The 27,866-nt window shown below is 40.4% G+C and overlaps 1 pseudogene; it reads right to left on the minus strand.

Annotated features, from left to right (window-relative positions):
* Positions 1 to 5,144: 5,144 nt before the first annotated feature.
* On the minus strand, positions 5,145 to 6,201 carry LOC126076463 (casein kinase I-like; annotated as a pseudogene).
* Positions 6,202 to 27,866: the final 21,665 nt, after the last annotated feature.

The raw sequence follows: 27,866 nt of genomic DNA on the forward strand, positions 1-27,866 counted from the left end.
AAGTCTGTAGACTTCGATCTTCATCAGTAAGTGCTTCAAGTCCCCTTTGCTTTCAGCAAGCAAAATTGTGTCATCTGCATATTGTGGGTTGTTAATAAGTCTTCCTCCAATCCTGATGCCACATTCTTCTTCACATAGTACCAAACCAAAAAACCCAAACCCGTTGCCATCGAGTCGATTCCAACTCACAGCGACCCTATGGGACAGAGTAGAACTGCCCCATAGAGTTTCCAAGGAGCGCCTGGTGGATTTGAACTGCAGACCTTTAGGTTAGCAGCTGTAGCACTTAACCACTACGCTACCAGGGTTTCCTCACATAGTACAAACCAAAAAAACCAAACCCAGTGCCGTCGAGTAGATTCTGATTCATAGCGACCCCATAGGACAGAGTAGAACTGCTGCATAGAATTTCCAAGGAGTACCTGGTGGATTCGAACTGCTGACCCTTTGTTCAGAAGCCATGGCACTTAACCACTACGTCACCAGGGTTTCCTCACATAGTACAAACCAAAAAAACCAAACCCAGTGCCGTCGAGTAGATTCTGATTCATAGCGACCCCATAGGACAGAGTAGAACTGCTGCATAGAATTTCCAAGGAGTACCTGGTGGATTCGAACTGCTGACCCTTTGTTCAGAAGCCATGGCACTTAACCACTACGTCACCAGGGTTTCCTCACATAGTGCAGCTCCTTGAATTATTTGCTCAGCATACAGATTGAATAAGTGAAAGGAGGCAACCCTGACACACACCCTTCTTGATTGTAAACCATGCAGTATCCCTTTGTTCTGTTCGAACAACTGCCTCTTCCTCTATGTACAGGTTCCCCAATGAGCACAATTAAGTGTTCTGGAATTCCCATTCTTCTCCATGTCATCCATAATTTCTTATGATCCACGCAGTTGAGTGCCTTTGCATAGTCCATAACACAGGTAAATATCTTTCTGTTATTCCCGGCTTTTAGCCAAGATCCATCTGACATCAGAATGATATCCTTCATTCCTTGTCCTCTTCTGGATCCAGCTGAAATTTCTGGCAGTTCCCTGTTGATGTAATGCTACAACCACCTTTGAATAATCTTCCGCAAAATTTTACTTGTGTGTGGCATTCTGTTGGATCACCTTTCTTTGGAATGGGCACAAATATGGATCTCTTCCAGTTGCTTGGCCAGAGAACTGTTTTCCAAATGTTTTGGCACAGATGAGTGAGTACTTCCAGCACTGCATCTGTTTTTTGAAACATCTCAATTGATTTCTGTCAATTCCTGGAGCCTTGTTTTTTTTGCCAGTGTCTTCAGTGCAGCTTGGACTTATTCCTTCAATGCCTATTGGTTCTTGATCATATGTTACCTCCTGAAATGGTTGAACATCTACCAATTCTTTTTGGTACTGTGACTCCATGTATTCCTTACACGTGCTTTTGATGCTTCCTACGTCATTCAATATTTTGCCCAGAATCCTTTGGAACTGCAACTTTTGAGGCTTGAATTTTTTTCCTCAGTTCTTTCAGCTTGAGAAATGCTGAGGGTGTTCTTCTCTTTTGGTTTCTATCTCCAAGTCATTGCACATTTCATTAGAAAATAATACTTATTATTTTCTGCCTTACTACCCAGCAGGGAGTCTTTTGGTGGTGCAAATGGTTACTAACTGAAAAGTTATTGGTTTGAACCCACTCAGAGGTGCCTTGGAATAAAGGCCTAGCAATCTGCTTCCAAAAGGTCATAGCCTTGAAAATTCTATGAAGCGCAGTTCTACTTTGCACACACGGGATTGCCTTGAGTTGTAATCTACAAAAAACCAAAAACCAAGCCCACTGCCATCAAGCTGATTCCAATTCAGAGTGACCCTGTAGCGACTCTGTGAAGCCCTGGTGGCTGAAAGGTTAAGAGCTCAGCTGCTAACCGCAAGGTCAGCTGTTCAAATCTGGCAGCCTCTCTTTGGAAACCCTATGGGGCAGTTCTACTCTGTCCTATAGGGTAGATAGCAATAGGGGCCAGGGACCCTGCAGGACAGAATAGAACTGCCCCATAGGGCTTTCAAGTCTGTAAATCTTTACTGAAGCAAACTGCCACATCTTTCTCCCACAGAGCTGCTCGTGGGCTCGAACTGCCAATCTTCCAGTTAGCAGCCACTGCACTTATTGTAATCTACTCTCTCACAACTGGTTAGCACCTAACAGACTGTTTGAGATATAACTGATTCTATTTATTGATTTCTTATATATTAAATTATTGATATAACTGAAATGACTCATTTTTAACATAATTTTCTATATACTGTGTTGTTTGATTTTATTACTTCTGGATTAATGTACAAATTGGAGGTACCATGAAAGTATTTACTAAGGGTCACAGATATTTTAATCACATTCAGTTACTTTGCTAAATGGATGCCTGTCATTGGTATGGGATTTGGTTTTTCTTTCTCACTATAACTCTACTTGTCCTGATTATGCTCTATTTAATACTTAAGCAGTTGAAAGGTGTGTCAAGCTTATCTTCGTTTTTTCTACGCAGTTGAAAGATGTGTCAAGCTTATCTTCGTTTTTTCTAAATTTTGTTTTAATCAGTGAAATTAATAAGATGATTTTTAAAGGTGATTACTGAGTTTTAAGTTCAGAATGTTCAATATCTAGTGGAATATTATCTTCTCATTTCCACATTTTGACTTTGATCAGCTGGTAAGAATTCTCAAATCAAAAACAAAACTAGAACATACTGATCAACAGAAGTTTATGAATTAACTCAGACATCAGTGTAATGTAATGAATGGTTCCTCCCCCGCCCCCCCAATCTATTTCAGCTACTCAGATGAATGTGGCACCAATAGAATGGTTGATGCCAGTGGGTGTTTGTGTCTCATTCCTAACAGTCTAACAGCTGCCTGGAAGTTTGAATCACAGCCTGTCTGCATGTGTAATGCAGACAGATGGAGCACATACAGCATCAATATTTGTTGATTGAATGAATGTCTAGAAGTTGAAAGTGATAAAAAGGAGGAGGGAGTACTGTGCTTACTTGCACATTTGTTACATTTCTACCAGGGATGCAGTCTCACTAGTACGTCTACCAGCTAGTGCATACATGGGTTTCCTATCATAACCAACCAGTTTCCATCGAGCCAATTCTGACTAACAGTGAGGTGTGTTAGAGTAGAACTATGTTCCATAGGGTTTTCAATGGCTGGCTTTTCAGAAGTGGATCACCAGGCCTTTCTTTTGAGCACCACTGGGTGAACTTGAAACTCCAATGTTTCAGTTAGTAACTGAGCACATTAACTATTTGCACCATCTTGGGGCTCCTTCCTAACAGATGCATAAATAAGAGCCTAAACAATGCATTTCCTAATAGGGAGTTCATGTTGTAGGATATTGATGACCTCCATTATTACTTTCTGTGTGTTTCTCCATCTGAAAAAATAAATTCTTTTCCTTAGTAGTGTTTTTTTTTTTTTATTTTTTAGTGTTGTTTTTAGGTGCCGTTGAGTCACTCCAACTCAAAGAGACCCTATGTACAACAGTATGAAACAGTGCCCAGTCCTGGGCCATCCTCACAACTGTTGTTTGTTTGAACCCATTGTTGCAGCCACTGTGTCAGTCCATCTCGTTGAGGGTCTTCCCCTTTTTTGCTCACCCTCTATTTTACCAAGCATGACGTCTTTCTCCATGGACTGGTCTCTCCCGACAACATGTCCAAAGTATGTGAGATGAAGCTTTGCCATTCTTGCTTCTAAGAAGCATTCTGGTGTACTTCTTCCAATATAGATTTATTTGTTTCTCTGGCATGGTATAGTCAATATTCTTTACCAACACCACAATTCAAATGCATCGATTCTTCTTTTGTCTTCCTTGTTCATTGTCCAGCTTTCGAATGCATTTGAGGCAATTGAAAATACCGTGGCCTGGGTTCCACCTCACTGCTGTCAAGTCTGTTCCGACTCATAGAGACCATATAGGACAGAGTAGAACTGCCCTATAGGAATTCCAAGGCTGTAAATCTTTATGGAAGCAGACTGCCACATCTTTTTCCCACACAGCGCTGGTGGGTTCCAACCGCTGACCTTTTGGTTAGAAGCCGAGCACTTTAACCACTGCACCATCAAGGTTAGCGATACCTTAGTCCTCAAGTGACATCTTTGCTTTTTAACCCTTTAAAGAGATTTTTTGCAGATTTTCTTAATAGTAAACACACTGAAATAGTACTTTTCCTTTTCTCACAAGCAGTGTCCCATAATTTTCTTGAATCTGTCATGTCCTTTCTGTATACTTCAGTTTTTTTTAATAAAAGGGTAAGGCAGGAACAAGGCCATGTTATTTTAGAGAACATTTCTAAGGAAGTGTTCATATTGCAAGGAAACATCCATTACATTTTTTAACTTGATTTTTTTTTTTTTTTTTAATTTACAAATTTAAGCCAATAATTAAGAAGCCCTGGTGGCAATACGCTTAAGTGCTGGGCTGCTAAACAAAAGTATGGTGGTTCAAACCACCAATCGCTCCCGAGGGAAAAAGTGCTGTAAACGTTGTTGTTGTTGTGTGCCCTACAGTCGATTCTGACTCATAGCGACCCTATAGGATTACAGCCTAAGAAACCCTATAGGGCAATTCTGTTCTACGGTGTCCCTGTGAGTCGGACTCCAAGGTACACAACAATAATAATTTTTAACAAAATGAGACAAAACTGTCTTAACCAAGATTATGGTCTATAATTAGAATAGGCTCATGGGGACGGTGAAAAAACTCGAGTGGGGTCTGATTCTCTCGCAAAGGGCCTAGCACACACTTCTCTTACTTTTCAGTCCTATGACTGACTTTACATGTGGGGCCGAGGCAGCCCCTGGAGCTGGCAGCACGTGGCGTTTGCCCGTTTTTTTTTGTGTGTTTGTGTCCCAGTGCTACTGGCTGCGTGAGTGGCGTAGAGAGCTCCGGGGTTAACATGCCTTTTCCTGGTCAGAGGCATCCCTAGGAAGCCATTAGTACGGAGGAGATCCACCATTCCGGCGCGGGGCGGGGGGGGTGACGGGGGGAGCGGGGGGGGGGGCGGGGGGCTGAAAACCACTGGACGTCACATGACCGGGAATCCAGTGCTGTCTTCCACTGGGAGATGAGCAGCTACTTGACCTGGTGTTTGAAATGAATGCTAGTCTGTTACATGGGCATGCGCACGGTGTCTTGCGGAATTAGTAAAATCGGAAGAAGAGACCTCGGGGGAGCTGCGGTGCAGCCGGCTACTCACTTCTGCTCTCTTCCACAGGCCCTGGGGAGGTGTTGGCAGTGTAAGAGAGCGGGGCGAGGAGCGTGGGGGGAGGGGGGCGCACTTCCTGAGTCCCCCTAGATAGGCCTGAAGCCTTGGAGGATAGGTCCCTGCTGGCTGGATTCGTGAGTGTCTTTGCCGCTCCCCTCGGTTCCGCTCTTCCAGCTCAGCATCATTCGTGCCCTGGTTGGCACCAAATTTGAGCCTGTGCAGTAAAACACAAAGTCATAGGAGAAACCCTGGCAATGGAAGCGTTTTCTCAGGTAGGAGGAGTCAGGTTTATCGTCAAAACGCAAGGACCGGCAGACATTCAGGTATGTGGCAAAATCGAACGGTAGCTGTTACACAACACCTCTTGGTTGCAGGCTCTTGGTTGTAGTCTTCAGCCCCTGCCAGGGGAAAGGGCCCAGGTTGAAGTACATTAGCACATAGCCCGGAGACTCCAAGTCATCTTGCTGAGATTGTTGTATTTCAAGATGGATGCAGAAGAAGAAATACTGAAGTGCCTGTGAGGTTTTTGTTCTCACAGTAGGGGATATGCTGGTGGGTCCTGCCATCCTGGTACTTCTTGGCCAGCCCAAAGTCCATGGTGTAATCCGGGTTGCCCTTCTTGTCCAGTCCCATGAGAAAGTTATCTGGCTTTACATCTCAGTGAGTAAAGTTCTTTGGATGAATGTATTCAATATGACTAATCATTTGGTCAGCAAGGAGGAGGACAGTTTTGAGAACGAATTTCCTTGAGCAGAAGTTGAAGAGGTCTTCCATCCTTGGTCCCAGTAGCTCCATCACCATGACATTTTAGTCCCCCTCTGCCTTGCACCACCTAATGGTGGGCATGCCCACTCCTCTCTGCATCATTTTGTAGATTTTGCTGCCAGTGTGGAGCTGAGGGTGTTTGGTTTTGACACATTCAAGTGTAATGGCAACTTGTCCTGCAGCAGTGTCTGTCCTGAGATAAAAGTCTCTGAATTGAGCTGCTGCTGGTACCTGTTCTCAACCGTCAGCTCCAAGGCAGCGGCCCTGCACTTGATGGATTTTTAATTTGATCGTATTTGATTTTATTTCTCAAAGTCTAAAGGCTAATTCAGTAGCAATAAAACATTTCATGGTATGATGCCTTGAAACCTTCCACTCTTAAAGGATAAAGATACAAAATACCTGAGAGTTTAAAAAAAAATTACATCTCAAAAAAAAATGCATCTATTACTATGCCAGACACAGTGCTCTAATTCAGGTAGAGTCTTTGCCATTTCAGAGCCACCACCCGTCTATCAGTGGTGGATTGTAAATTGATAGGATGCTGAATAGGTTTCAGACTAAGACAGACTAGAAGGAAAGGCCTGGCATTCTACTTCTGAAAATCAGCCAATGAAAACCTTATGGATTACTATGGGCCAATCTGCAGCCAATCATGGGAATGGCGTAGGATGAGGCAGCATTTAGTTCTGTTGTGCATGGGGTCACCATCAGTTTGGCCCCAACTGTTGGGGGCTGACTCAACAGCAGCGAACAACAAAACCCTGTGGAGAACAGTCCTACTCTGACACATATGGGGTTGCCATGAGTCTGAATCTATTCAGTGGCAACTGGTGGTGGGGGCGGGGGTGGAGCATGGGGAGGGGAGCATCCAGGTGGAGATCTTCTATGTGCAGCTATAAATATGTCTCTGAAGCCCAAGGAAGAAATGGAACCCAAGATGGAGTGATTGAGAGAGTGGAATACGGTTAAAATCACAAAAGGAAATGAAAGAGCCTAGGACTGGGGAAGACATCATGCCTGATGTCAACTGGAAATGTCAGAGGATATAGCAAAGTGGACTGAAAAGATGAAGAACCAGGAGAGGGTGATCTCATGATGGAGGAAGTGTTCAGTCAATACTGTCGAATACTGCAGAAGCACACACGCACACATCAAAAATGAAAGAATGTGGCTTTGTACTGGGCCATATGTATGAATTCAACCTTAATCAGTGCCTAACGGAGGCTTTTCGCAGTCACACGCTCAGCTTCTCTTTTTCACGAGATGCCAACGTTTCCTACCCGTGTTCTCCTTCATCGCCCTACCCTTTCCTCCCTTCTTCCGTGTAAAGCGTGATTATCCTCCACACATCAGCGTTTTGGGACTCGCCTCCCACTTGTCTCCTTTTCTGGTCTCCATGGAGACCTCCAGTTAATTATCTCAACCGAGAGGAAAAGGCATCGCTGGCCCTAAAGCAACAGGCCAGAGCGCGGGCGGGAAGAGAGGAGGGCTCCTTGAGAGGAGCCAGGAAGAAAAAGAAGGCCACAGGTGGGCTTGAGGTGGGCCGTGACGCCGGGCTGCTGGGCTGCCGGGCTGCGGTGGCCGCTGCGCCCTGCGCAGCCTCTTCCTCTCCGGGGTCGGGCCCCCAGCGCGCAGCGTTCGGTGAAAAACTGACAAAGCGCAGGCGCGGCACTTGTGAGGTCCAAGTAGGTTTAGGAGCGACTCAGGACTATCAGGCTCTGCCGCTGTGTATTCTCCCGAGCTTCGACTGTCGTCTGGTTCTCTGCTTATTTTCCTTCCTTCTCAAGACCTCAGTTCTGTACTTTATTCTCCGTCTCTTTCGCCAGCCGTGGAAAGTTGGCTTGCTTGGACTGTTTCTGAAACTTTGCGCCTCAGGCAGCTGCTCTGTCTTTCTCCCCGCCAGGCGCAAACGGCTGTGACTCAGAGAAATTGAATTTGAGCGGAGTACTTGTATTTGAAGAGCAAACAGCCCACAGCGACTTTTTTCCCCCCTGCGACTTTTTTCCCCCCTCCGACTTTTGCATTCTTATTATATATAGCACATAAGCCTTCACATTTCTAGTTTACACTTAGATTTTGGGGAAAAAATGTTTAATACCATAACCTCAAGGATAACTCACATCAGGTTGCCGAGAAAAAAAAAAAAAAAAAGTTAAAGCTTGGCAGTTTTGTGGCGGATTCTGTGGACTTAATGATTAGAAATCCTTTTTAGCAAGGTGACATTTCATCTGAGATGAACGCCTGCTTAATAAGAATTAAAGAGCATTTCGTAGGAAGAGACATGCTTTTGAGTGGCCTTTATAGAGCTTTAAAATTGATCCTGGGGATCTGTTTACTATTACAAGGATAATTTTGACATGTTTTTTTGGTATGTATATGTATGTGCACACGCATACATACATGGGTATTCATCTTTTTCTTTATAGATTAAATTGAATGTAAAAGTTTTTAGCTATTAAGGAACTCAAAGTTGCTAAGAAATGCTGCAAAAGCTATTTAGATGAAGGCATTTCAAAAATAAATTGAGTTGAAACGACTATTGAATGTGTTTCCTATTTAAATTTCAATCTCAGCAATAGTATTTTGAAATATTTTTCACAACGGTGGTTAATTCTAAAGTGGTGTGAAAAGGAATTACTTAAAATGAAGTGGCAATGTGTAGGTGTTCTAGATTTCGATCAATTAAGGTTAAATGATTTCGCACAATGCAATGTAATTTTGTGTAATTGACTGGTAATTCATTTTATTTCTAACACTTCCTTTATATTCTAGCAGTTTTTGAAAGCACATTATTTTCCAATTTTTTTTGAAAGGTACTGATGTTTCCAAGTTTATTAGATGGAGAATATTTTGCAGTACCTACTTATTAAATGTCTTAACGTTCAATTGGATAAGCAGTAAGTCTAAATTGAAAGGACATGATTTTAAAGTTTTATATATATATATATAAAACCAAACCCAAATTCATTGCCATCAAGTGATTCTGACTTATAGCAAACCTATAGGACAAGGTAAAACTGCCCTATAGGGTTTCTAAGGAGCAGCTGGTAGATTTGAACTGTCGACCTTTTGGTGAGCAGCCGTAGCTCTTAACCACTGCAACACCACAGCTCCATATATATACTAAACGATGTCCAATAATTTAGCTCTGAAGCTAAAAGTATACATGCATGTCTTAGTCACCTAGTGCCATAACACAAGTACCAGAAGTAGGTGAATTTAAAGAACAGAATTTTATTTTCTCACAGTTCAGGAGGCAGGAAGTCTGAATTCAGGGCTTGACTGAAGGTAGAAGTCCTTACTTTTCTATTTCAGCTTCTAGTGCTGTTGCTGTTGTTAATTGCGTCAAGTTGGTCCCGACTCATAGTGACCGTATGTACAACAGAACTAAACACTGCCCAGTCCTCCTCCCTCCTCACTATTGTTGCTGTGTTTGAGACCATTGTTGTAGCCACTGTGTCAGTCCATCTCATTGAGAGTTTTCCTCTTTTTAGCTTACTTTCTAATTTACCATGCATGATGTCCTTCTCCATGGACTAGTCCTTCCTGATATCATGTCCAAAGTACTTGAGACAAAGTGTTGCCATCCTTGTTTCTAAGGAGCTTTTTGGCTATACTTCTTCCAAGACAGAATTGTCCATTCTTTGACAGTCCATGGTATAGTCATTATTCTTTTTCAAAACTATAATTCAAATGCATCAATTCCTCTTCCATCTTCCTTATTCATTGTTCAACTTTCAAATGCATATGAGGTGATTGAAAATACCATGTCTTGAGATGTCCTCCAAGTGACATCTTTGCTTTTGAACACTTTAAACAGGTCTTTTGTAGTAGATTGTCTCATGAGCTAATATTTTTCTTTCATCTTTGGTGTTATTCATTCTCCTTTGCTTCTGGTGGGTTGGACCAACTGATGCATGCTAGATGACTGCTTGCAAACTTTTAAGACCCCAGATGCCATTCACCAAAGTGGGATGCAGAATATTTTCGTAATAAACCTTGTTATGACAGTTGACCTAGATGTCCCCTGAAACCATGGTCCCCAGACCCCAGCCCCAGCTACTCTGACCCTCAAAGTGTTTGGTTGTGTTTAGGAAACTTCTTAGCTGTTGTTAGTCCAGTTGTGCTGACTTCTGTATTGTGTGTTATCCTTCCGTTCACCTAAGATGGTTCTTATCTACTATCTAGTTACTGAATTCCCCTTTCCCTCCTTTCCCACCCTCCTAACAATGAAAGAATGTTTTCTTCTATGTTTAAACCTTTTCTTGAGTTCTTATAATAGTGGTCTCATACAATATTTGTCTTTTTCGACTTACTAATTTCACTCAGCATAGTGCCCTCCAGATTCATCCATGTTGTGAGATGTTTCACAGATTCATCACTGTTCTTTATCATTAAGTAGTATTCCATTGTGTGAATATACCATAATTTGTGCATCCATTCATCCATTGATAGGCACTTAGGTTGTTTCCATCTTTTTGATAATGTAAACAGTGCTGCAGTGAACATAAAAAAAAGTATGGGTGTGCATATATTTGTTAGTGTGAGGGCTCTTATTTCTTTAGAATATATTCTAAGTAGTGGGATTGCTGGATCATATGGTAGTTCTATTTCTAGCTTTTTAAGGAAGTGCCAAATCAATTTCCAAAGTGGTTGTACCATTTTACATTCCCACCAGCAGAGTATAAGTGTTCCAGTCTCTCCACAACCTCTCCAGCATTTATTATTTTGTGCTTTTTTGATTAATACTAGCCTTGTTCGGGTGAGATGGTATCTCATTGTAGCTTTGTTTTACATTTCTCTAATGGCTTATGGAAACCCTGGTGGTGTAGTGGTTAGGCACTACAGCTGCTAAACAAGAGGTCAGCAGTTTGAATCCGCCAGGCGCTCCTTGGAAACTCTGTGGGGCAGTTCTGCTCTGTCTGATAGGTCGCTATGAGTCGGAATCAACTCAAGGGCAGTGGGTTTGATTTTTTTGGTTTAATGGCTAATGATCATGAGCATTTCCTCATGCATCTGTTAGCCCCTTGAATATCTTCTTTGGTGAAGTGTCTGTTCATATCCTTTGCCCATTTTTTAATTGGGTTGTATGTCTTTTTGTTATTGAGGTGTTACAGTATCTTACAGATTTTAGAGATTAGACCCTTATCGGATATGTCACAACCAAAAACATTTTTCCCAGTCTGTAGGTTGTCTTTTTACTCTTTTGGTGAAGTCTTTTGACGAGCATAAGTGTTTGATTTTTAGGAGCTCCCAGTTATCTAGCTTCTTTTCTGGTGTTTGTGCATTATTAGTTATGGTTCATATTTTGCTTATGCCATGTGCAATGCTTCTAGCATTGTACCTATTTTTTCTTCCATGATCTTTATCATTTTAGTTTTTATATTTAGGTCTTTGATCCATTTTGAGTTAGTTTTTGTCATGGGTTGTGTTTCATTTTTTTGCACATGGATATCCAGTTATGCCAGCACCATTTGTTAAAGAGACTGTCTTTTCCCCACTTAGTGGACTTTGGGCCATTGTCAAATATTAGCTGCTCATAGGTGGATGAATTTACATCTGGGTTCTCAATTCTGTTCCATTGGTTTATGTATCTGTTATTGTACCAGTACCAGGCTGTATTGGCTACTGTGGCGGTATGATAGGTTCTAAAATCAGTTAGTGTGAGGCCTCCCACTTTTTTCTTCTTCTTCAGTAATACTTTACTTATCCGGGGACTCTTCCTTTTCCATATGAAGTTAGTGATTTGTTTCTCCATCTTGTTAAAAAATGTTGTTGGGATTTGGATCGGGATTGCATGGTATCTATAGATCGCTTTGGGTAGAATTGACATTTTTACAATGTTGTGTCTTCCTTTCCATGAGTATGGTATGGTTTTTCACTTATGCAGGTCTCTGGTTTCTTGCAGTAGTGTCTTGTAGTTTTCCTTGTATATGTTCTTTATGTCTCTAGTTAGGTTTATTTTTAAGCATTTTATCTTCTTGGGGGGTGTAGTAAATGGTATTAATTTGGTGATTCCTTTTTGAAGTTCTCTTTGTTGGTGTAGTGGAATCCAACTGATTTTTGTATGTTTATCTTGCATCCTGATACTTTGCTGAAATCATCTTTTAGTTTTCTTCAAGTAGTTTTCTTGTGAATTCTTTGGGGGGTTTTCTGTGTATAAGATTATGTCATCTACAAATAGGGATAACTTTTACTTCTTCCTTACCAATTTGGACGCCTTTTGTTTCTTTTTCTTGCCTTATTGTTCTGGCTAGGACCTCCAGCACAATGTTAAGTAAGAGTGGTGATAAAGGACATTCTTGTCTGGTTCCCGTTTTCAAGGGGAATGCTTTCAGACTCTCTCCATTTAGGATGATGTTGCTGTGGACTTTGTATAAATGCCCTTTATTTTGTTAATGAATTTCCCCCATTCCTATTTTGCTGAGAGTTTTTATCATGAATGGCTGTTAGATTTTGTCAAGAGCCTTTTCGCATCAATTGATAAGATCATTTGTTTCCTGTCTTTTGTTTTATTTATGTGATGGATTATATTGATTGTTTTCTAATGTTGAACCATCGCTGCATACGTGGTATAAATCCCACTTGGTCATGATGAATTTTTTTTTTGATATGTTGCTGAACTCTATTGACTAGAATTTTGTTGAGAGTTTTTGCATTTATGTACATGAGGGATATTGGTCTGTAATTTTCTTTTTTTGTTATATCTTTACCTGGCTTTGGTATCAGGGTTATGCTGGCTTCATAGAATGAGTTCAGGAGTATTCTGTCTTTTTCTATGCTCTGAAATACCTTTAGTAGTACTGGTGTTAACTCTTTTCTGAAAGTTTGGTAGAATTTTCCAGTGAAGTTGTCAGGGCCAGGGCTTTTTTTTGTTGTTGTTGTCGGGATTTTTTTTTTAATTACCTCTTCAATCTCTTTTTTTGTTATAGTTTCATTTAGTTTTTCTACCTTGGTTTGTGTTTGTTTAGGTAGGTAGTATGTTTCTAGAAATTTGTCCTTCTCCTCTAGGGTTTTGAATTTGTTGGAGTACAGTTTTTCATAATATTCTGTTATGATCCTTTTAATTTCAGTAGTGTCTGTTGTGATATCGCCCATCTCATTTCTTATTCGGGTTGTTTGGTTCCTCTCCTGTTTTTCTTTTGTCAGTTTGGCCAATAGTTTATCAATTTTGTTGATATTTTCAAAGAACCAGCTTGTGGTCTTATTGACTGTTTCAGTTATTTTTCTGTTCTCTATTTCATTTATTTCAGCTCTTGGAAACCCTGGTGGCACAGTGGTTAAGTGCTATGGCTGCTAGCCAAAAGGTCGGCAGTTCGAATCCACCAGGTGCTCCTTGGAAACTCTATGGGGCAGTTCTACTTTGTCCTATAGGGTCGCTATGAGTCAGAATCGACTCAGTGGCACTGGGTTTGGTTTTTGGTTTTCTAATCTTTATTATTTAATTTCTTCTGGTGCCTGGGGCATTCTTTTGCTGCCTTTTCTTTTTTTCTATTTGTTTAAGTTGTAGGGTTAATATTTTGATTTTTGCCCTTTCTTCTTTTTTGGATGTGTCCATTTACTGCTATAAATTGACCTCTGAGCAATGCTTTTCTGTGTCCAAAAGGTTCTGGTAAGGTGTGTTTTCATTTTCATTTGATTTTATGAATTTCTTTATTCCCTCCCTGATTTCTTCTGTAACCTAGTAGTTTTTGAGCAAGGTGTTGTTCAGTTTCCATGTATTTGAATTTTTTTTTTCTGCTTTTTCTGTTATTGAATTCTACTTTCATGGATCTATTTTCAGAAAAGATGCTTTGTAATATTTCGATGTTTTGGATTCTGTTAAGACTTGCTTTGTGGCCTAACATGTGGTCTATTCTGGAGAATGTTCCATGTGCAATGGAAAAGAAAGTATACTTGGCTGCTGTTGGATGGAGTGTTCTGTATATGCTTATGAGGTTAAGTTGATTGATTGTGGCATTTAGATCTTTTTGTCTTTATTGAGCTTCTTTCTGCATGTTCTGTCCTTCACTGAAAGTCATATGTTGAAGTCTCCTACTATCATTGTGGAGCTATCTGTTTCTCTTTCCAATGCTGTTAGAGTTTGTTTTATGTATTTTGGAGCCCTGTCGTTGGGTGTATATATATTTATTATGGCTATATCCTTCTGGTGTATTCACCCTTTTATCATTATATAGTGTCCTTCCTTATCCTTTGTGCTGGATTTTGCTTTAAAGTCTATTTTGTCAGAGATTAATATTGTAATTCCTCCTCTTTTTTGATTGCTGTTTGCTTGATATATTTTTTTCATCGAGTTTTAGTTTGCTTTTTGTCTTTGAGTCTAAGGTGTGTCTCTTGCAGGCAGCATATAGACAGATCATTTTTTTTTTTTATGTTTTAATCCATTCTGCCACTCTCTGTCTCTTTACTGGTACATTTAGTCTGTTTACATTGAGTACAGTTGTTGATGGGTATGAGTTTAGTGCTGTCATTTTGATTTTTTTTTTTTGTGGTGTTGACAGTTTCTTTGTTCCACTTGATTTTCTGTGCTGTCATTTTTCTGTATTTTCTTTTCATCTTTTTCATTATTGTTGATTTGTATTTGCTGACTCTATGTTTTTCTTTTCTTTTCTTTTTTTAATGGGTAAATTTGTTAGTTTCTTTTGTGATTACCTTAAAATTTACCTCTGTTTTTCTAAGTTTAAACCAATTTTTTATTTCTTGATACTGCCTTAACTTCCTCTCCATATGAAGGTTCTATGATTCTGCTATTTAGTCCATCTTTTTTGTTTTAATGTTTTCATCATTTACATATTGATGTCTCTGTTTCCCGATTTTCAATCTTTTAGCTTTGGCTTATTTTTGTGACTTCCTGTCATGGATTGAATTGTGTCCCCCCAAAAGTGTGTGTGTCAATTTGCTTGGACCATGATTTCTAGGATTGTGTGGTTTTCCTCCATTCTGTGATTATAATTTTATGTTAAAAGGGTTAGGATTGGATTGTAACACCACCCTTGTCCAGGTGACATCCCTGATCCAATGTAAAGGGAGTTTCTCTGGGGTGTGGCCTACACCATCTTTTATCTCTCAAGAGATAAAAAGGAAAGGGAAGCAAGCAGAGAGTTGGAGACCTCACCACCAAAAAGCAGCACCTGGAGCAAAAAGCATCCTTTGGACCTGGGGTCCCTGCACCTGAGAAGCTCCTTTACCAGGGGAAGATTGAGGACAAGGACCTTCCCCCAGAGCCTAGAGAGAGAGAAAGCTTTCGCCTGGAGCTGACACCCTGAATTTCGACTTTTAGCGTACTTTACTGTGAAGAAATAAATTTCTTTTTGTTAAAGCCATTCACTTGTGGTATTTCTGATACAGCAGCACTAGATGACCAAAACACTTCCCTCTCTGGGTTGATATCTGGTTGTTCTGTCCTGTGTATTAGTGTTGGATTGTTATCTGATATTGTTGGTTCTCTAGCCCTAGTACTCCCTTTAATATTTCTTGTAATTTTGGTTTGGTTTTTACCAATTCCCTTAACTTTTGTTTATCTGGAAATGCCCTAATTTTGACTTCATATTTGAGAGATGGTTTTGCTGGTATACAATTCTTGATTGGCAATTTTTTTCCTTCAAGGCTTTATATATGTCATCCCATTTCCTTCTTGCCTGCACGGTTTCTGCTGAGTAGTCTGAGCTTAGTCTTTTTGACTTTTCTTTGTAGGTGACTTTTCATTTATCCTTGTCGCTCTCAAAATTCTCTCTTTATCTTTGGTTTTGGCAAGTTTGATTATAATACGTCTTAGTGACTTTCTTTTGGGATCTACCCTGAGTGGGGTTCAACGAGCTTCTTGGATAGATATCTTCTTGTCTCTCACGATATCAGGGAAATTTTCTGCCAGCAAATTTTCAGCAATTCTCTTTGTATTTTCTGTTATTTCCTCCCCTCCCCCATCCTGGTACTCCAGTCAGTTGTAGGTTATTCCTTTTGATAGCATCCCACAAAATTCTTAGCATTTCTTAATTTTTTTAAATTCTTTTATCTGATTTTTCCTCAAATAAATTGGTGTCAAGTGCTTTATCATCAATCTCACTAATTCTGACTTCCATTGCCTCAATTCTGCTCTCATGACTTTCTCTTGAGTTGTCTGGTTCTGAAATTTTATTGTTAATCTTTTGGATTTCTATTTGCTTTCTCCCTGTGGATTCTAGCAGCGTGTTAAATTTTTTGTTCTGATTTTGTATAGCTTTCCTGAATTCCTCTTTTGGTTTGTCTGTATGTTCCATGAGTTGGTCTGAGTTTTACCTAATCTCCTTCCTGATCTTTTGAAGAGCTCTGTATATTAATCTTTTGAATTCTACCTCTGGTAATTCCAACACCTTCTCTTTGTTTGGAAGGTGCCCTGATTCTTTGTTTTGGTCACTTGCTGGAGCCGTCTTGATCTGCTTCTTTATGTGATTTGATATTGACTGTTGTCTCTGCACTATCAATAAGTTATCATATTTATTTATTGCATGTTTGCTTACTGTGTCCTAGCTTTTTGTTTTGATATGCCCAAGTAGGCTGGGCATGTGAGCTATTTTAGTTATTGGTGTATTTGAAATTCTCATGTCTTGTCACCAGGTGGTTAGACCTGCTGCTAGATGTGCAAGCCCAGGAGTCTGTTTACTTTTCTTGTGTGGATTCAGCTCAGGTGTCCAGGTCATCAGTCACTGAGTGTGTGATGCAGGCTCTCACCTAGAGTCCTAGATGGGCAAGGGTACGCAGGGGTGATTGGAACAGGAACAGGTATCTGGCTGCAGTAGGGGGTTATGTGCTGAGCAGGGTAGGGGCTGTTGGCTGCCCCTGAGTGCCTAGGCAAAGGGCATGTCCCTGTCCCCTAGAGTGCATAGGTGGGTGGGTTTTACAGCTGGACTTTGGGTACCAATTCTGTTGAGTGTGAGGACTGGGAAGCACCACTTATTCTCAGACCCCTGTTGTGGGTGGCTAGGTGGAATGGGTGAATCCACCAGTCTTCAGGCCTCTGATGTGGGTAGGTGAGGACCCTGCTTAATGGGCAGGGTGGTGTCAAATGTCACAAATCTGCCACTCTCCCTTGGTTGTTGCAGTAGAAAATAGGCTTCAGGTATATGGCCCGTTGTTCTATGCTAATGAGGGTGTACGCTGTTGAATTGACCCACACAGGTCTAGGCAGGGGTGAAGGGCATTTGAAGTCTGTGGCCCCTTATGCCTGTGCCTAGGCAAAGGGGTAGTACCTGCCTGAGTTTTCCAGCTTAGGGGGTGTGATGATTTTTCAAAGCTGTGAGACTGGCTTGGCTTGGGCATGGTTAGTCCTGAGTACCTGGCTTTGGGGAGTTTACAGTTTTTTTTTTTTCCCCCCTAAAGCCGAGAGACTGGGCACAATGGCTCCTGTTTCTGGCTTAGGGGGCATGGCAATTATTGAATACTGCTAGACTGGTATTGGAGCAGACCTGGGAGGGAGTGAGTGAGGGGAAAAGAGTGCTTCTCTGCTACAGAAGTTCCAGATGGGGAAGAGTTATTTTGATCCTGCATGATAGGTTAGATGCTTGCACTTAACTTTTGCAGATCCAGCTCTGCTTCCCACTGGCTTCAGAGGCTTGTGGAGACTCTGCTGCCTGGTCTCTCCCGACGTGTTAAGATGTGTCCCAAGTGCTACTGCTTGCTTCAGTCTGGGTGTGCCAGCCAATCCAGCCTGCTGGATGCCAGCTAGCTCAAGTCTGGTACTTCTTTCCTGCTTCTGAACTGTCTCTTACTCCCCCTATTGCTTGGTATGGCTCCTCAACTTTGTCTTTGACGTTCAGGGCTCTTAGATTGTCATATCTAATTGATTCACTTATTTTTTTTGCATCGTTTTTGTAAGAGGGAGCACAGAAAGGATCTTACTATTCCACCATCTTGGCCTCGCCTCCCTCTTCCATTTGCTTTATCTACTCTGTGTTCAAGAGCATGTTTCAGAGTCTCTTCTGACATCCATTTGATCTTTTCTTTCTTTCCTGTCTTTTTAATGACCTCTTGCTTTCTTCATGCATCATGTCCTTCATGTCATTCCACAACTCATCTGGGCTTTGGTCATTAGTGTTCAATATGTCGTATCTATTCTTGAAATGGTCCATAAATTCAGGTGGGAATTACTCAGAGTTGTGCATTGATTCTCATGGACTTGTTTTAATTTTCTTCAGCTTCACCTTCAGCTTGCATATGATCAGTTGATAGTCTGTTCCACAGTCTGCCTCTGGTCTTGTTCTGAGTGATGATATTGAGCTTCTCCATTGTCTCTTTCCACAGATGTAGTGAATTTGATTCCTGTGTATTCCATTTGGTGAGGTCCACTGGTATAATTGTCATTTATGTTGTTGAAGAAGGTATTTGCAATGAATGTCATAGGTCTTGCAAAATTCTATCACACCATCTTCAGTGTCATTTCTATCACCAAGGCCATATTTTCAACTACCGATCCTTTTTCTTTGTTTCCAAATTTGCATTCCAATCACCAGTAATTATTAATGCATTTTGAATATATGTTCATAAAAGTCTGCAAAGTTCATAGAAATCTTCAATTTCCTTACCTTCCCATTAGTGGTTGGTGTGTAAATTTTAATAATGTATTAACTGGTCTTCCTTGTATTAACTGTATTAACTGGTCTTCCTTGTAGGCATATGAATATCATCCTATCACTGACACACTGACAGCATTGTACCTCAGGACAGATCTTGAAATGTTCTTTTTGACAATGAATGCGACACCATCCCTCTTCAATTTGTCATCCCTGACATAGTAGACCATATGATTGTCTGATTCAAAATGGCCAGTACCAATCCTTTTCAGCTCACTAATGCTTAGGATAATGATTTTTTTTTTTTTAATAATTTTTATTGAGCTTTAAGTGAACGTTTACAAATCAAGTCAGTCTGTCACATATAAGCTTACATACACCTTACTCCATACTCCCACTTACTCTCCCCCTAATGAGTCAGCCCTTCCAGTCTCTCCTTTCATGACAATTTTGCCAGTTTCTAACCCACTCTTCCCTCCAATCTCCCCTCCAGACAGGAGATGCCAACACAGTCTCAAGTGTCCACCTGATACAAGTAGCTCACTCTTCATCAGCATCTCTCTCCAACCCGTTGTCCAGTCCCTTCCATGTTTGATGAGTTGTCTTCGGGAATGGTTCCTGTCCTGGGCCAACAGAAGGTTTGGGGACCATGACTGCCGGGATTCCTCTAGTCTCAGTCAGACCATTAAGTATGGTCTTTTTATGAGAATTTGGGGTCTACATCCTACTGATCTCCTGCTCCCTCAGGGGTTCTCTGTTGTGCTCCCTGTCAGGGCAGTCATCGGTTGTGGCTGGGCACCATCTAGTTCTTCTGGTCTCAGGATGATGTAAGTCTCTGGTTCATGTGGCCCTTTCTGTCTCTTGGGCTCATAGTTGTCCTGTGACCTTGGTGTTCTTCATTCTCCTTTGATCCAGGTGGGTTGAGACCAATTGATGCATCTTAGATGGCCGCTTGTTAGCATTTAAGACCCCAGACTCCAAATTTCAAAGTGGGATGCAGAATGTTTTCATAATAGTATTATTTTGCCAATTGACTTAGAAGTCCCCTTAAGCCATAGTCCCCAAACCCCCGCCCTTGCTCCGCTGACATTTAAAGCATTCAATTTATCCCGGAAACTTCTTTCCTTTTGGTCCAGTCCATTTGAGCTGACCTTCCGTGTATTGAGTATTGTCCTTCCCTTCACCTAAAAGTAGTTCTTATCTACTAACTAATCAGTAAATAACCCCCCCAACCCTCCCTCCCTCCCCCCCTCATAACCACAAAAGTATGTGTTCTTCTCAGTTTATACTATTTCTCAAGATCTTTTAATAGTGGTCTTACACAATATTTGTCCTTTTGCCTCTGACTAATTTCACTCAGCATAATGCCTTCCAGGCTCCTCCAGGTTATGAAATGTTTCACAGATTTGTCACTGTTCTTTATCGATGCGTAGTATTCCATTGTGTGAATGTACCACAATTTATTTAACCATTCATCCATTGATGGACACCTTGGTTGCTTCCAACTTTTTGCTATTGTAAACAGAGCTGCAATAAACATGGGTGTGCATATATCTGTTCGTGTGAAGGCTCATATTTCTCTAGGGTATATTCCAAGGAGTGGGATTTCTGGGTTGTATGGTAGTTCTATTTCTAACTTTTTAAGAAAACACCAGATGGATTCCCAAAGTGGTTGTACCATTTTACATTCCCACCGGCAGTGTATAAGAGTTCCAATCTCTCCACAGCCTCTCCAGCATTTATTATTTTGTGTTTTTTAGATTAATGCTAGCCTTGTTGGAGTGAGATGGAATCTCATTGTAGTTTTAATTTGCATTTCTCTAATGGCTAACGATCGAGAGCATTTTCTCATGTATCTGTTAGCTGCCTGAATATCTTCTTTAGTGAAGTGCGTGTTCATATCCTTTGCCCACTTCTTGATTGGGTTGTTTGTCTTTTTGTGGTTGAGTTTTAACAGAATCAAATAGATTTTAGAGATCAGGCGCTGGTCGGAGATGTCATAGCTGAAAATTCTTTCCCAGTCTGTAGGTGGTCTTTTTACTCTTCTGGTGAAGTCTTTAGATGAGCATAGGTGTTTGATTTTTAGGAGCTCCCAGTTATCTGGTTTCTCTTCTTTTGGTAATATTTTGTATTCTGTTTATGCCTTGAATTAGGGCTCCTAATGTCCCTATTTTTTCTTCCGTGATGTTTATCATTTTAGTCTTTATGTTTAGGTCTTTGATCCACTTGGAGTTAGTATTTGTGCATGGTGTGAGGTATGGGTCCTGTTTCATTTTTTTGCAAATGGCTCTCCAGTTATGCCAGCACCATTTGTTAAAAAGACTATATTTTCCCCAATTAAGTGACACTGGGCCTTTGTCAAATATCAGCTGCTCATATGTGGATGGGTTTATATCTGGGTTCTCAATTCTGTTCCATTGGTCTATGTGCCTGTTGTTGTACCAGTACCAGGCTGTTTTGACTACTGTGGCTGTATAATAGGTTCTAAAATCAGGTAGAGTGAGGCCTCCCACTTTCTTCTTCTTTTTCAGTAGTGCTTTACTTATCCGAGGCTTCTTTCCCTTCCATGTGAAGCTGGTGATTTGTTTCTCCAACACATTAAAAAATTCCATTGGAATTTGGATCAGAAGTGCATTGTATGTATAGATGGCTTTTGATAGAATAGACATTTTTTACTATGTTAAGTCTTCCTATCCATGAGCAAGGTATGTTTTTCTACTTAAGTAGGTCCTTTTTAGTGTCTTGCAGTAGTACTTTGTAGTTTTCTTTGTATAGGTCCTTTACATCTTTGGTAAGATTTATTCCTAAGTATTTTATCTTCTTGGGGGCTATAGTGAATGGTGTTGATTTGGTGACTTCCTCTTTGATGTTCTTTTTGTTGATGTAGAGGAATCCAAGTGATTTTTGTATGTTTATCTTATAACCTGAGACTCTGCCAAACTCTTCTATTAGTTTCAGTAGTTTTCTTGAGGATTCCGTAGGGCTTTCTGCGTATAAGATCATGTCATCTGCAAATAGAGATAATATTACTTCCTCCTTGCCAATCTGGATGCCCTTTATTTCTTTGTCTAGCCTAATTGCTCCGGCTAGGACCTCTAGCACAATGTTGAATAAGAGCGGTGATAAAGGGCATCCTTGTCTGGTTCCAATTCTCAAGGGAAATGCTTTCAGGCTCTTTCCATTTAGAGTGATATTGACTGTTGACTTTGTACAGATGCCCTTTATCATGTTGAGGAATTTTCCTTCAATTTCTGTTTTGCTGAGAGTTTTTTATCATGAATGGGTGTTGGACTTTGTCAAATGCCTTTTCTGCATCAATTGATAAGATCATGTGGTTTTTGTCTTTTGTTTTATTTATATGGTGGATTGCATTAATGGTTTTTCTAATATTAAACCAGCCTTGCATACCTGGTATAAATCCCACTTGGTTGTGGTGGATTATTTTTTTGATATGTTGTTGAATTCTGTTGGCTAGAATTTTGTTGAGGATTTTTGCGTCAATGTTCATGAGGGATATAGGTCTGTAATTTTCTTTTTTTGTGATGTCTTTACCTGGTTTTGGTATCAGGGATATGGTGGCTTCATAGAATGAGTTAGGTAGTATTCCGTCATTTTCTATGCTTTGAAATAGCTTTAGTAGTAGTGGTGTTAACTCTTCTCTGAAAGTTTGGTAGAACTCTGCAGTGAAGCCGTCTGGGCCAGGGCTTTTTTTGTTGGGAGTTTTTTGATTACCGTTTCAATCTCTTTTTTTGTTATGGGTCTATTTAGTTGTTCTACTTCTGATTGTGTTAATTTAGGTAGGTAGTGTTTTTCTAAGAGTTCATCCATTTCTTCAAGGTTTGCAAATTTGTTAGAGTACAATTTTTCGTAATAATCTGATATGATTCTTCTAATTTCAGTTGGGTCTGTTGTGATGTGGCCCATCTCATTTCTTATTCGGGTTACTTGTTTCCTTTCCTGTGTTTATTTCTTTAGTCAGGCTGGCCAATGGTTTATCAATTTTGTTAATTTTTTCAGAGAACCAGCTTTTGGCTTTGTTAATTCTTTCAATTGTTTTCCTGTTCTCTAATTCATTTAGTTCAGCTCTAATTTTTATTATTTGTTTTCTTCTGGTGCCTGATGGATTCTTTTGTTGCTCACTTTCTGTTTGTTCAAGTTGTAGGGACAGTTCTCTGGTTTTGGCTCTTTCTTCTTTTTGTATGTGTGCATTTATCGATATAAATTGACCTCTGAGCGCTGCTTTTGCTGTGTCCCAGAGGTTTTGATAGGAAGTGTTTTCATTCTGGTTGCATTCTATGAATTTCCTTATTCCCTCCTCAATGTCTTCTATAACTCAGTCTTTTTTCAGCAGGGTATTGTTCAGTTTTCAAGTATTTGATTTCTTTTCCCTGATTTTTCTGTTACTGATTTCCACTTTTATGGCCTTATGGTCTGAGAAGATGCTTTGTAATATTTCGATATTTTGGATTCTGCAAAGGTTTGTTTTATGACATAATATGTGGTCTCTTCTGGATAATGTTCCATGTGCGCTAGAAAAAAAAGTATAGTTTGCAGCAGTTGGGTGGAGTGTTCTGTATAAGTCAATGAGGTGAAGTTGGTTGATTGTAGCAATTAAGTCTTCCGTGTCTCTATTGAGCTTCTTGCTGGATGTCCTCTCCTTCTCTGAAAGTGGTGTGTTGAAGTCTCCTACTATAATTGTGGAGGTGTCTATCTCACTTTTCAGTTCTGTTAAAGTTTGTTTTATGTATCTTGCAGCCCTGTCATTGGGTGCATAAATATTTAATATGGTTGTATCTTCCTGGTCAATTGTCCCTTTAATCATTATGTAGTGTCCTTCTTTATCCTTTGTGCTGGATTTAACTTTAAAGTCTATTTTGTCAGAAATTAATATTGCTAGTCCTGCTCTTTTTTGCTTATTGTTTGCTTGACATATTTTTTTCCATCCTTTGAGTTTTAGTTTGTTTGTGTCTCTAAGTCTAAGGTGTGTCTCTTGTAGGCAGCATATAGATGGATCTGTTTCTTATCCAGTCTGAGACTCTCTGTCTCTTTATTGGTGCATTTAGTCCATTTACATTCAGCGTAATTATAGATAAGTATGTGTTTAGTGCTGTCATTTTGATGCCTTTTTATGTGTGTTGTTGACAATTTCATTTTTCCACTTACTTTTTTGTGCTGAGACATTTTTCTTTGTAAATTGTGTGTTCCTCATTTTCATAGTGTTTGACTTTATGTTTGCTGAGTCGTTATGTTTTTCTTGGTTTTTATTTTGAGTTATGGAGTTGTTATACCTCTTTGTGGTTACCTTAATATTTACTCCTATTTTTCTAAGTAAAAACATAACTTGTATTGTCCTATATCACCTTGTATCCCTCTCCATATGGTAGTTCTGTGTCACCTGTATTTAGTCCCTCTTTTTGATTATTGTGATCTTTTACGTATTGACTTCAATGATTCCCTGTTTTGAGCTTTTTTTTTCTTTTTAAAATTAATCTTAATTTGTTTTTGTGATTTCCCTATTTGAGTTGGTATCAGGATGTTCTGTTCTGTGACCTTGTGTTGTGCTGGTATCTGATATTATTGGTTTTCTGACCAATTTCCTTTAGTATTTCTTGTAGCTTTGGTTTGGTTTTTGCAAATTCTCTAAGCTTGTGTTTATCTGTAAATGTTTTAATTTCGCCTTCATATTTGAGAGAGAGTTTTGCTGGATATATGATCCTTGGCTGGCAGTTTTTCTCCTTCAGTACTCTATGTATGTCATCTCATTGCCTTCTTGCCTGCATGGTTTCTGCTGAGTAATCTGAACTTTTTCTTATTGATTGTCCTTTGTAGGAGACCTTTCTTTTATCCCTGGCTGGTTTTAAAATTTTCTCTTTATCTTTGGTTTTGGCAAGTTTGATGATAATATGTCTTGGTGATTTTCTTTTTGGATCAATTTTAAATGGGGTTCGATAAGCATCTTGGATAGATATCCTTTCGTCTTTCATCATGTCAGGGAAGTTTTCTGCCAACAGATCTGCAACTATTCTCTCTCTGTTTTCTGTTGTCCCTCCCTGTTCTGGGACTTCAATCACACGCAAGTTATTCTTCTTGATAGAGTCCCACATGATTCTTATGGTTTCTTCATTTTTTTAAATTCTTTTATCTGAATTTTTTTTTCAGCTATGTTGGTGTCAGTTCCCTGGTCCTCCAGATTTCCCACTCTGCATTCCAATTGCTCGAGTCTGCTCCTCTGACTTCCTATTTAGTTGTCTAATTCTGTAATTTTATTGTTAATCTTTTGGAATCCTGAATGCTGTCTCTCTATGGATTCTTGAAGCTTATTAATTTTTCCACTATATTCTTGAATAATCTTTTTGAGTTCTTCAACTGCCTTATCAGTGTGTTTCTTGGCTTTTTCTGTAGATTGCCTTATTTCATTTCTGAGGTCATTCCTGATGTCTTGAAGCATTCTGTAAATTAGTTTTTTATATTCTGCATCTGGCAATTCCAGGATTGTATCTTCATTTGGGAAAGATTTTGATTCTTTAGTTTGGGGAGTTGTAGAAGCAATCATGGTCTGCTTCTTTATGTGGTTTGATATCTACTGCTGTCTCCGAGCCATCACTAAGATATTGTAGTGATTTATTCTGTATTTGCTCACTGAGTCTTACATTGTTTTGTTTTCTTTCAATATAAGTAGATGGGCTACTAGATTGCGCTGTCTTGATTGTTGTAGCCCCTGAGTCACTTATGTCCTATTACCAGCTGGTTTGGGCTATTACCAGATATGTAAGCCTAAGAGTCCATTCACTATTCTTGAGTAGAATCTGATTTTGGGTCATCAAGTGTGTGATGCAGACTGTCACCTATCCACCTAGAGTAGTAGTGGTGATAGTTGTGTGCACCAGATTCTAGTAGCAGCAGGGGTTCACAGTCTGGGGGGGGGCAGGATGCTGACAGGCATCCCCCAAGTGTCAGTGAGGTAGGTGTGTCTCTATTCCTAAAGCACTTTGGTGGGTGAGCTCTGCAGCTGTACCTTAGGCCCTCAATGCAAGTACCTCTACAGATTGGTAGGTGTCACCCTCCTTAGACCCCTAAGGCAGGAGGCTAGGAGGTCTGGGAGGAGCTTCAGCCCTCAGTTCCCTGTTGTGGTTCAGTGAGGGCTTTGTTGAATACCTAGAGATATCAGACCTGGGAAACTTGTCTTTCCAGTAATCCGCTAAAACAATTAGAGTCAGATTACTATCAGAAATGCCTTTGCATTATAATAGCCACTTTGTTCCCTGTAGGGATGAAAGCGCAAGACTGTGGATCACGTATGCTTGGCTGGAGCTGGTTCTGTGTTTTTAGTCCAATTAGGGAAGGATTTTTGGTCCCTGGGTTTTTGTGGTTGCTTCTCTCAGGCCAGGAGAATGGGTTAGGAAAAGACCAAAAAAAAAAAAAAAAAAAGATAGAAGAACCGCAGTGCAGTTGTTCACTCTCTGGCTCAGGAAATTCCAATGTTAATGAAGCTGCCTGGGAAGGGGAGGGGAGGGTTCAGATAAATAGGAGAGAGTAGCATCCCGGAATATAGACAAAGTTACTTATCTTGGTTGGGAAGACTGTTTTATCTGAGATTCCCGAGGGGCGCGTGTGTGCGCTGGCTGGGTAGAGATTGCCCCCGAGGGTCAAGCCCGCGTCCCGTGCTTGCGCTGTCTCAGAAGCTGCGGTTAGTTCCTCCGCTCCCTATCCAAAGCCCAGCGCCAAGGTTCCCCGGCTGGGACGCTGCACTCCCGTCTCCAAAACCAGTCGCTGCCTCCTGGTGACTTCTCCTCCTGTTAGCTGTGTTGCTGCGCTGCCTGCGTGCACTGGCTGGGCTTCCCCCGAGGTCAGTTCAGGGGGCTAGGGCTGCGCCCCATGTTTGCCACATCTCAGGATGCAGTGCTCAGCTCCCCTGCGCCCAGTCCAAAGCCCGGCGCCAAGGTTTCCTGACTGGGACGCTGGCCCCAGGCTCTGAAAACAGTCACTGCTTCCCCGTGGTTGTTCGTTCTCAGTCTCTGTCACTCAGGTCAACTCTTTAGATCTGTGTTTGATGGTCAGGGTTTGTAGATTGTCATGTATGTGATCGATTCACTTGTTTTTCCGAGTCTTTGTTGCAAGAGGGATCCGAGGTAGCCTCTACCTAGTCAGCCATCTCGGCCCCGCCCTCGGGTAATGATTTTTATACAGTCCATTTCATTTTTGAAAACTTCCAGTATTCCTAGATTCATACATCATACATTCCATCCTCCAATTATTGATGATATTTGCTGCTGTTTCTTCTCATTTTGAGTCATGTCATCTCAGCAAATGAATGTCCTAAATGCTTGACTGCATCCACATCATTAATGTCAACTCTACTTTGAGAAGGCAGTTCTTCTCTAGTATATTTTGAGCGCCTTCCAACCTGAGGGGCTCATCTTTTGGCACTATATCAGACAATGTTCTGCTATTATCCAGAATGTTTTCACTGGCCAATTTTTTCAGAAGTAGTTCACCAGGTCCTTTTCCCAGTCTTAGCCTGGAAGCTCTGCTGAAACCTGTCCACCATGGTGACCCTGCTTGTATTTGAAATACTGGTTGCATAGCTTCCAGCATCCCAGCAACATACAAGCCACCAGAGTAAGACAAACTGACAGAGAAGCTTCTAGTAGCTGTCAGCAATCCTGGTAAATGCATCTGTCTCCATTGCCTGTCTTCCTTTTCTTCCTGTGTGTCTCTATGTCTATTCTGCCTCTCTTGTTTATAACTCAGAAGTGATTAGATTTAAAACCCATCCTTTCAGCCATGACCTAATTAACATAACAAAGAAAATACCCAAACAGGATCATATTTACAGGTATAGGGGCCAAGATTTCAATATGTATTTTTGGGAGACACAATTCAATCCATAGCAAGTATAATTGAACTGATATCCTTTGCTTTCCAGATGGAGAAATCAATTGTTCTACTGCTGTGGTTACAATATGTTGTAAAGGTAAGATAATTTTGAGCATGCACCTTTTGGCATACCAAAAAATGTTCAAAGCTTTGTAAGCTGGGATTTGTTATAGAGACTGTCGTTATCTGTGATAGTAAATAATGTAAAAGGTATAAAACTAACTTTTATGATGTGTAATTCATTTTTTTAATTCATGCTTCGTGTATGTGATAAAACATGTCTATATCATTTTAAGCATGTCTGTCATTTAGTATTAGTAATCACATTGCATATTAATGTGATAAGCTTTTTGATACAATATAACATCTAATAGCTATACAATAGTAGTAAATGTTTTTAATTGATTCCACAGTGAAGAAAGCTAAAAGCAAGTA

This window comes from Elephas maximus, chromosome 4 (assembly GCF_024166365.1).
Source record: "Elephas maximus indicus isolate mEleMax1 chromosome 4, mEleMax1 primary haplotype, whole genome shotgun sequence".
Lineage (NCBI taxonomy): Eukaryota > Metazoa > Chordata > Mammalia > Proboscidea > Elephantidae > Elephas > Elephas maximus.